This window comes from Psammomys obesus, unplaced genomic scaffold (genome assembly GCF_907164565.1).
Source record: "Psammomys obesus unplaced genomic scaffold, mPsaObe1.curated_primary_1811, whole genome shotgun sequence".
NCBI classification, from domain to species: Eukaryota; Metazoa; Chordata; class Mammalia; order Rodentia; family Muridae; genus Psammomys; species Psammomys obesus.
In genome coordinates, this window is record NW_026590062.1 from 1,721,612 (window position 1) to 1,732,307 (window position 10,696).

A 10,696-nucleotide genomic window follows, 5' to 3' on the forward strand; every position below is an offset into this window, starting at 1 on the left:
AGCAGGGCCTCCGCACACAGTCCCTTCCCAGCCTGTCTATATGTCAGCTTCTACTGGGAGATGAGGAGAAAAGAGTTTTGGTTCCCAGCCAGCCCCTCAGCTGTTCTGGTCCCAGTTCTCAGGCCAGAATGCCAAGTAGAAATGGGACAAGCTGTCACTGTGGACTGCTGTTGTCTACAAAAGAACAGATGTGCAAAATCCCACAGCATACCCATCTACTGGAATTTAAATTTAAAACATGTCAGCCTTGGAGGATCCTGGCTCGTTGTTTAAAAGCACAGAGGACCTGTGTTTGGTTTCCAGCGCCCACACAGCAGCTCACAACCATCTATAACTCTAGCTCTAGGGGATCTGATGTCCTCTTCTGGCCTCCACAGGTACTGCACACACATGATGCACACACAGTCAGGCATAACACCCATACACATAAAGTAAAAGAAAAGAAAAATTTTAATTTAAAAAGGCAACCATGAATCCATCTATCTCCACACAGCAGTGAAGCCACAGAGGCTCTAGACCAGAGGACTCCACCATGTGACATCGGGAAGGAACAGACATTTTATCAGCTCACGGGGAGCTGACACCATGGGGACAGGACTGTGACATGGCAGCGCTCAGTGCTCGGCTTTAAGGCTCATCAATTAGTAGTTACATTTTATTAGAACTAGACTGTGTCTCAACAGAGACAGCAGCATCTTTTTATTTATTTTTGTTTTTTTATTGTGTGTGAGAGGGTGTTGACAGCTGTGTGTGCTCATGGGGAAGCCAGAGGAACTGTCTCTCTCTCTCTCTCTCTCTCTCTCTCTCTCTCAACCTCTAAGCACTGTAGCTTAGTTAGGCTGTCTGGTCAGAATTCTCCCAGCACTCTCCCAGAATTGGGATTACAAGCACGGGATAGAAAGCCACGTTCACTTTTATGTGGGCATGGAGATTTGAACTCAGATCCCCAGGCTTGTGCAACAAGTATTCGCATGGCTGCTCTGTGAAGGCTAATTTATTCTGCACACAAAGGCAGAGCTCTTGCTCTAGCTGGGTTGCTATACCCCAAGCCAACAGTAGGTGTTGCTAGCAGGCCCATTCCTCCCTCCACTCAACACTGAATAAAAGGTATCTTTACTCAAACAGAATGGCATGGACTCTGTTGCCTGCTTTCTGACCACTTCCCCCTGAAAGAAAACAAAAATGTCAGTGATCACGCTGTCCCCAGTGAGGGCTCTCAATATGTCCCCCAAGAGACGGGATGGTGAGTTTGCTTCTCCCCCAGGCAGACAACAACACGACGGGCTCAGACCCACACCATATGTCATCTGAAGGCTTCCTGCGGGGACCCCAGGAGACATAGCTGGGACACCTCTTGGTCTCCCCCTCAATGGAACCTGTGAGGGAACACTGACGTCTCTCGGGGGCAGTCCTGTGGACATTCCCAGTCTCGGCGCCTTGGTAAATGTCTTTTCTATCCCCTCACAGCAAGCTGAACATGATAACAATATTTTCCCAGCTCCCCCAGAAGAGAGAGTCGGGTGTTAAATGGAAGATTTGCTTGAGCGCATGGCTGGGACCTAAGCAAAATCATATTAAGGAAGTCATATTTATTATCTCCAAAAAGCAACCTGCGTGGCAGCATGCAGGAGGGCCAGATGGGAGGCTCAGGTGCACAGAGAGCCAACTCAGGTCTGTCACAGGGGTCTGAGCCCGGGAGGCATGGTCCTCTGTAGCTGTGGAGGTGGAAGGCCCGGCAGATGTAAGACATGGGTCCCCAACATAGAATGCAGACACACTGTCAGGACAGGGTGCACCTGGGAGAACCACAAGGGTTGTTGAAGAGAGAAAGGAACAAATGGGGACCTCAGGGTCCAGTGAGCCGAGTCGCTGTTGCTCAGGTGCCCAGCCCAGGGCCGCAGAGGAGCTGGAAGCCATGTCTGCTGGACAAGGGTGAGCTTCATCCAGAGGAGGGGCCTTCAGGCACGAAACAGTGAGGTTCTCCATGGAGGAGAGGAAGGTCCAGGAAGGAAGGGGAAGAGAGACGCGTTGGATCTCAGCTCGGCACCTCCTGGCTGATGTGCCATCACATCGAGGTGACTTTATTGGGCCTCTAGGCCCACATCTACACCCACACTGCAGACCACACCAGTCGTCAGGGTCAACCCCAGGTTCTGTCTATCCGCCTCCTAGCTTGCTCAGGAGGGGGGTCCTGCTCCAGACCCCACCCCCAGTCTCTGTACACTGGAATCACAACCATGCACTCCCCACAGGGTGAGCACTTTACTCACTGCATGACATCCCCTGGCCCAACTTCCTCTGCTCATGAAGGGAGAATGCTGGGCTGTTCCTTGGGAGAGAAAAAAAAATCAATCCACTTATAATTGTAACAACAGATGAGCTGAGTGTTAACACACCTGTCAACCCAGCACTCAGAAAGCTGAAGCAGGAGGCTCTCAAGGCCAAGACTAGCCTGGGCTACAAAGCAGGACACTGTCTCACAGGGGGAAAATCTCAGATAATTGTAAGGACTTGAGATATCATGAACGACACCTAGCCAGGGCTAGCACATGGGTAGGGGAAGAAGGGAAGATGGACTATAGCTTCAAAATAAATTGACTCAGAGTCAGACTGTCCCCTTGTTCAAGCTCAGCTTGGCTGGGACCAGCATTTGTCCCATTTAACCTCGGAGGATAGTGGTTCTTTGGTGGGGCCTCTGCCGGATAGCGACACTGGGGCAGGTCACAAGACACACATCAGAAGCGAGCACAGTCGCAAGGCCTGCAAAGGCTTCTTCACATGCTTAGGGAAGGAGCAACCGTCTTTCGGAGGGTTGGCCTCTGGAGCATTTCGTATTAGCTTGAAAAAGTTGGGAGGGCTATGCAAATGAGCCTAATGACCCAGCATATTCCTAGTGAAAGCACTGGGTGCAAGGCTTCCCTCTGCACAAGGTGGAGAAAATTATCTCGTTGGTGCCTACAGTGGGCTTGTTGGTGCTGACATTGTCCTCCTGTCACAGGGAATGGCTGACATAGAGGTAAGAGCCTGACTGAGCTGTGTGGTAGGGGTTTCCCTCTGTTTACAACCCCAGTGTAGTGTCGCTTCTACAAATGTTAAGGTATTTGGTATTTAAACCTGGAGGATGATGGCCCTGAGATGCTCACAAACCAACACCTCCAGGTGCTGTGAGATGGAGCAGAAATTGGGGTACTTGGTGAGAGCGGAACAGGAATTCCAATTCTGATCCCACGTCCTCGAATACCAAGCTTTCCTGCCTGGGCCTCTTCAGGCCAAACACAAGATGGCATGGCCAGATCCAAAAGTTTTCAGGGACTTTCACAGGCTTCATCTGCTGTCACTCAGCCAGGGTGACACTCGTTGATGCGAGCTATCTAAGTCAAGCAGGTGACTGGAGAGCTGTCCAACATCTGTCGTAGACTTCCTCACAACATAAGTCTAGGTTTACACGTGTGTGGGCAGCGCCAGACAAACCTGCACACACCTGTGCATGATTATTTAAAATCCACAGAACTGGCGCTCTAAAAACTTCCACAGCATACACAGCATGAGAGTAGATGTGAACGCGGGATGAGTGCTCTTCTCTTCAGGTATTCAGTGCGGCCAACAGGTCACAGGCCTGGAACCCAGCCCTTTTTGAAAAGTTGGCTCAGCTGTGTGGTCACAGACTGCAGCTGACAGGACAGAGGCTGCCTGACATCATAAATGCATCGGGTCATATTCTCTCTATTTCTGAGATTCACTCCCATGGGGAGACACAAAGCACCCTCCGCCGCTTCTCTCAAGGTCCCAAAGTCAAACTGAGGCAAGATTCCACCAAAGTTCACTCTGGGCAACAAACATGTATTGGGCTTCCTTAAAGAAGGCTGAATAGTTTCTGGTGAACTTGACACAGGCTATAGAGTCATCTGGGAAGAGGGACCCTCAGTTGAGAAAATGCTTCCATAAGATCAGACTGTAGAGCCAGGCATAGTGGCGTACACCCGTAGTTCCAGCACTCAGGGAGGCAGGGGCAGGCAGATCTCTGTGAGTTTGAGGCCAGCCTGGTCTACAAGGCAAGTCCAGGACAGCCAAGGCTACACAGAGAAACCCTGTCTCTAAAAGCCAAAAACAAACATAGATCAGGGAATAGGCAAGCCTACAGAGCATTTTCTTGATTATTGATTGACACGAGAGGACCCAGCCTGTTGTAGATGGGGCCACTTTGGGCAGGTGGTCCTGGGTCTTACAAGAAAGCAGACTGAACAAGCCAGTAAGCAGCATTCTTCCATGGCATTAGCTCCTGACTCCAGGTTCCTGTACTGAGTTCTCTCAGTGCTGAACAGTGGTGTGGAAGTATGCCAAATAAATCCTTTCCTTCCCAGGTTGTTTTTGGCCGTGGTGATTCATGAGAGCAATGGAAATGCTGAGAGAAATTGGTACCAGGACTGTGGGATATTGTGACAGACCTGGCCATTGTGCTCTGGACAGATTGTGGAAGGACTTTGGAACTTTAGGCAGGAAATGCCATTGAGTGTTTGAAGCTTGGGTAGCTGCTCTGTGGGAGCTTGGAGGATAAGAATGTTGAGAGACAGGCAAACAATGCAGGCCTGGTGGGTGACGTTTTTTACTCTATATAGCCGTTTGATGGTGTGAATTAAGGGTCTGCAGTTCTGGTGAGCTAGGGCTGAAGGATCAGCTGTGGTTAACAGGAGATCAGAAACTACTGAAGTGAAACCTTTGTGTTACTGGGACAATTGATGCTGGTCAGCTGGAGACCAGCATCCCTGAGGATCAGAAATCTGGGAGTGTTTCCTTATGGTCAGCACACAGAGCTGTGCTTCAGAGAGAGCCAAGGCTGCATCTCCAGCTGGCAGCTGAACTTAGTAATGTGTAGAAGTCACCTCCGTGGCAAGAGTTTTGAAGGAAAGGAAGGGTCATGAAAAGCAGCTGAGGAGTGGCACTGTGAGAGGCCACTGGCAAAGGTGTCGCCTCCGTGGCAGTTGAAGCCCAGGACTGAAGGGGTCGTGCAGAGACGTTGAGGCTTGGCACCATGAGAGGAGCCCAGGGAAGGCTACTGGTAAAAGTGCAGCCCAGTTGTAGCACTGGTTCCAGCATTTTGGAGGTGCCAGTGCCATGGGAAGACTGCCAAGGACAAGCAGCCATGCAGCCAGCCTGTGAGACAAGCTGTGTGTGCCGAGGGAGAAGGGGGGGCAGGGAAGCCACCCAGGCCTTTTGGAGGAGCGACACTGTGTTGTTTAAACTGTTGGAGTCTTGTATCGCTTTGTTAACGTGGATTGTGACTGTGCCCTGGTTCTTCCCTCTTGAGGTAAGAAAGCATTTAACTTTTTTTTTTTTTTTAAGCAGAAGCCCACAGTTGAGAGATTTTGAGCTGTGGAAGAGGCTTTGGCTTTTTAACAGAGATATCGAATATTTTAAAAAAGACTTTGGTCTTTTAAATGTCTGAATTTTTAAAGGCTGTGACTTTTAAAAGTTGGGTGTTTTATATTGTAATTTTGATATTAATGTGTGATCTTGAAGATGAACGAAAAAGGAAAGGATATGGCTTAACTGTGATATGTTTGTGTGTCTAATTGACAAGGGTTCAATTTTCCTGGCTAGTTTTATGTCAGCTTCACCCAAGACAGAGTCATCTAAGAAGAGAGAATCCCAATTGAGAAAATACCTCCCTGAGGGTGGCTGTAGGTAACCCTTAGGGCATTTTCTCCATGACTGATGGGAAAAGACCCAGGCCATTGTGGGTGGTGCTATCCCTGGGCTGGTGGTCCTGGGTTCTATAAGAAAGCAGGCTGAGCAAGCCATGAGGAGCAAGTCAGTAAGCAGCATTCTCCGTGGCCTCTGCCTCAGTTCCTGCCTCCAGGTTCCTGCCCTGTGTGAGTTCCTGTCTTGACTTCCTTCAGTGGTGAGCAGGGATGTGGAAACATAAGCCAAATAAAGCCTGTTCTCCTCAAGCTGCTTTTCGGACCTAGTGTTTCAGCACAGCACAGTACTCTAACCACGACACAGAGTTTAGGTGAGGAGTTGCTTACAGGGGAGTAGGCACTCTTGTCTCAACTGGCCACAGTTAGAAAGCCAACACAGATAAGAGGCTTCCCCTATGGCTGTGCAGATGGAGTCTACCCTGGCATCTCTGTACTTCGTCCCTCTGAGCCACAGGCAGTGTTTTCAGATGGTGGGGACTGGCTGGATACTCAGCCCCTACTCTGAGCCTCAACTGAGAGAGCATGTCCACCAGCCCTGGCAGGACAATCTTCTGCAAATAAGCACAGCTAAACACCCGATGTAGGTTTTTTGGGCTCAAAAGATAGCCATTCACTCAAGATGTTCTCTTGCTCTTTGAAGCCCATCAGGACCTCAGAAATCCCAGGCTGAATCTTTCCTCCTGGGCTAGCATGTCCAGAGTGTTGGGTGATAGTCACATAACCCCCACACACACATGTACCACCTCTGGAAGCAGTAGCAGAGGCTCCAGAACACGAAAGACTATCACCCCAACTCACAACACCACAACACCACTATTTTGTGGGCTTTTTTTTTTTCCGTAGATGGTGGGTATCGGCATGCCCTTGCCCTCAGGATAGTGTTCTAATATTCTAGAGTGTGCTTGGAAGCTGCAACTATTTTGAACTTCGGTGACCTTGGGTTAGTGTGATGTGTTTCTTCCTCCTGGTCCTACTTGCAGATGCCTTACTGCACGCATGGGATTTAATAAGAGGGGCTATATCCTAACCTGCAACCCTAGAGTTCTAGACTGTGGAGCCTGGGTCCCGCAGTGCTTTCCACTTGAAGCTGTTGACCTACTGAGTGACTTCATCCAGAATGAAATCCCACCTCCAGTTCCCTGCCCTGTCCATGGACCCCAGGGAGCTCAGGCCTCAGAGCTATTGGATCCCTCTGCCCTGGAGGACCCCATGAGCTGTGGTCTACCAGATCCTGGGACTGGCTACAGCACCATGCCACAACCAACCCATGCCAGGTCTGGATCTGCGAGCGGCAGCCGTTTGTCCCCACCCTGCCTCCTGTCGGCTGTCTCAGGTCAGAGCAGATTGCCTGGGATAATGGGCTATTAATCGCCAATTCCTCCCAAATGTGACACTTGCCTGGATAGGAACAGGCTGTCCCCATAACTCCTCTCGATGGGCCCTGGCACTGCCATCCTTCTGGGCTCTGCTGCTCAGAGGGAACACCTGCTGGAGCCGGGGCTCCCATCTATCTAGAGAAGCCCTTGGGTTTCGACTGGAACACTGCCACCTGGCAGGCCTGGCCTGGGAGCTTCTGTGTCATACAAGCACACGGGATTCAGCAGGGACTGTGGCAAGGCTGCACTGTGTCCCCAGGGAGGGTCCAGCACGGCCACTGAGGTCAGCCGAATATCCCGAGCAGGAGAAACAGCCAGCTTCTTTGTACTGTGTGCTCTTGGAGGCTATGTGCTGTGTGGACAGTAACTGTGATTCTACTGGATTTTTTTCCATTGGTGGTTAAGTCTCAAGCCATATTCAAGCCAAGGCCCAGCCTAAATGCTGGGGAGCAGAAATGAGTGGGCTGTTCAGCCCCCAGGGGACCGGTCCCGGAAGGTCACCTCCTGAAGTTGTACCTGACAGCTGTAGCCAGCAGGGTCTTCTGAACCTGGCTCAAAGGCTTATAGCATGTGGCATCAAAGGCAAGGAGCAGAACTTGAGGCTTGACCTCCAAAGACTGTGGTTCTGGCCACAGGAGGCCAGTAGACCTTCCTCATCCTTAAGGACTCATTTTAAAATTCTAAAAGGTGTGTGTGTGTGTGTGTGTGTGTGTGTGTGTGTTCTTCTCTTCCTTCTCCTCTCCCTCCGTCCCTCAGTGCCTTTCTCTCTCTCTCTCTCTCTCTCTCTCTCTCTCTCTCTCTCTCATTGATGCTTCCAAATGCCTCCACGATTGTTCCACCAATCTCCAGCTTGTATTTGGATTCAAATTGGATTTGCGACTCCATCATCCCACAGCCTCCTGTGGTGCCCCGTCACCTTCAAAACAAGGCATACTCCTTACCATGTCCTCAACAGTCCAGCTCAAGCTGTCCCTTCTACCTTTCCCTGGTACCCTCTGCCATGTAGTTGGCACTCAGCATTCCTGAGCATGTAGTTCTAGCTCTCACTCCTGTGGTCTGTGGGAAGGCATGGATAGTCCTTTGCATACACAATCCTCCGGGATCTCCACAGAGTCCTTGACAGCTCCTGGAGGAAGCTCTCTATCCACCTCACTGCACAGCTATGATGGCTAGAAAGCTCCAATGCCAGGACTCAGGCTTCAAAAAAGGTGCGTGCCAACAGTGTGGCCTAGAACTCGGATGGGGAGATAGGAAGGAGGAAGAACAGAAAGATGAGATGGAAGAGAACCTCTGCACAGACCGTCAGACGGTCAGACAACTGGGACAACGATGGCCAGTACCAAGGGCAGAGTGCCACACTTCAGACCGCCCCAGCAGTGGTGATGAGGATCCCGGGCCCAGGGTGGACCCCAGCTCCTCCAGTGGCTCTGCAGTGACCCATATGAAGGAGTCTCCAAGTGAAAGGATCAGGCACAGAGCTGGGAGGCTCCTGAAACAAAGCCAGGACTCAGAGACAGGCAGCCCATCCTGTTTTCAATCCAAACTTTTTGGTTTGGGGCTTTGTTTTATTTGGGTTTTCAGTTGTGATGAACAATAGATATTCTAAAGGCTAGGCTGCAGAAATTGCCAGAACTCAGGAGGGGGTTCTAAAGGTAGGGAAGGCTCTGAAGGTTCCTGGTCTGAAGTTTGCTGTGCAACCTTTTTTAGGTTTGGTGCCCTCTCTGAGACTCAGCTGGAGAGTCAGACTCAGTGTAGCAGGGGTGAGGGGAGATTGGACTGTTCATACCCTCCACAAGCCTTTGCTGGGTGTTCTGCAGGGCTCTGGAGATGGAGACAGGACTGGGTTGCTGTGCTCCTGAGCTGATGACCTGGAGAATGAGGTGGGCGTCAGCCAGAAGAAACAAGTCCTCAAATGAGGTGAGTTATCAGGAAGTACCAGGATGACCTGGCTTGCAAGGTAAGTGGAAACGTGGAGGCCTTAGGTCCTGAGTTCTGTGACACTCAGTCCACATTATCCTTGAACTTTCTTGGTCCCCACACTCAACAGGGATCTCTGCTCACAACCCCAGGACTCCAGAGCCCGGAGGTATCACAGACCCTACTCCTAAGCACCAGCCCCTCACACCATTGCCCCTCCCTGCCTCCCACACCCTGCTCCCCCCAACTCCCATTCCCCCCCCCATTTTTCTCTCTGCACTTCTTGCCTTTCATTTCTGACCAAACTTCAGATGACGGGAACACTGATAAATTAATGATTGTAATTAATAAAAATTGACTCTGTGCTAATAAATTATTATGAAATGGCCTGTCAGCATTTTAATGAAATGCAGAAAGCTGCTGTAACGAGATGAGTGTGTGCACTTTCTCAGCCAAGACGTGAGGGATTGTATCCACGGGGCACCCGGGGTCTGCAGGGGGAGGGTCCTGGTGGAGAAGGACACAGAGACGGTCCCCTGAGAGGGGCCCTCAGGAGCACCTGTGTTCTGTACCCCCATGTCCTCCCCCACGTCTGTCCACCTGATCTCAGCATCCCTGTGGTGTGGATGCCATCACAGCCCTTTCCTTTTACAAATGATGGAGCCACCATCTAGACACCGCCCTGGGTTAACAGGTCTAGGATATAGAGCTGAGATTGTCCCCAACCCTGCTCCAGGCTCTTGTTCTGTTACAGCACCATTGAAAGCCTTGGGACTGAAGCTGGAGAGACAGCCCAGCGGTTAAGCGCCCTGTGCTGCTCTTCAAGAGGATCCAAGTTTGGTTCCCAGCACCCACGTGGGAAGGCCTCAAGCTCCTGTAACCCCATCTCCAGTGGATCTGATGCCCTCTTCTGGACTCCACAGCTACCCATCTGCATGTATGCATGGAAACACACACACAAAAATAAAATAAATACTTAAAAACAACAACAGCAATAACCTTGGCACCCAGGAGACAGAAGTGTGAGCTCAGCATCTGCTTAGAATGGAGTTTCTTGGCCTCGGTTTACCTGGAGGCATCTAGGAGCCTCTCTGTCCCCACTCAGTGTGACAGGCATTGCCCCTGTGCCTCTGAGGGTGAAACAGATGGGAGGCTCAGCAGTGCCCTCCTCCCCGCAACCCCACAGGCTCTGCGGAGCGTTTGATGTTACGAGGTTGTCCTAGCCCTTCATAAACGGGAGCCATGAATGTAAAACAACTGATTTTTACAACAGCATTGTTTAACCCTGCACCAATTAAAAGTACCTGTTATTAAAAAAGGTAATTATGCAGTAATTAGTTTGACACAAGACATTAAGCAGATTATTATCAAAGCCAGGGGAACTAGTAACTTCCCCAGCAACTGTCCTCCCGTCCCTACCCTGGGGCCTTGGGCAGAGCTGAGGCCTCACTGTAGCCGTCAGTAGCTCCGGGAATGTGGACCTCAGTCTCCAGAGCAGCTTGTAGCTTTCCAGTGGAGAAGGCCCAGCCTGGAGGGCTGCAGAACACTTCCCAGAAGACCTTGTGGTGCCCAAGCAGACGTGAGCAGACTGTCAGTGGGGGTGAAGCAGGGAGGATCTGCAACCATGAAAGGGGAGAGGCAGGGGAGACTCCACCCCAAAACACATAGTAGCACTGTGCTTGCATTCTCAGTATGCCTCCAGGG

The 10,696-nt window shown here is 50.8% G+C and overlaps 1 long non-coding RNA gene across 1 annotated transcript; it reads left to right on the forward strand.

Moving 5' to 3' along the window:
- The first annotated feature begins 5,249 nt into the window (after positions 1 to 5,249).
- On the forward strand, positions 5,250 to 9,971 carry LOC129676162 (uncharacterized). The gene is made up of 3 exons (XR_008720028.1): positions 5,250 to 5,305; positions 8,893 to 8,992; positions 9,747 to 9,971. It is a non-coding gene; the product is annotated as an uncharacterized LOC129676162 (long non-coding RNA).
- The last annotated feature ends 725 nt before the right edge of the window (positions 9,972 to 10,696 follow it).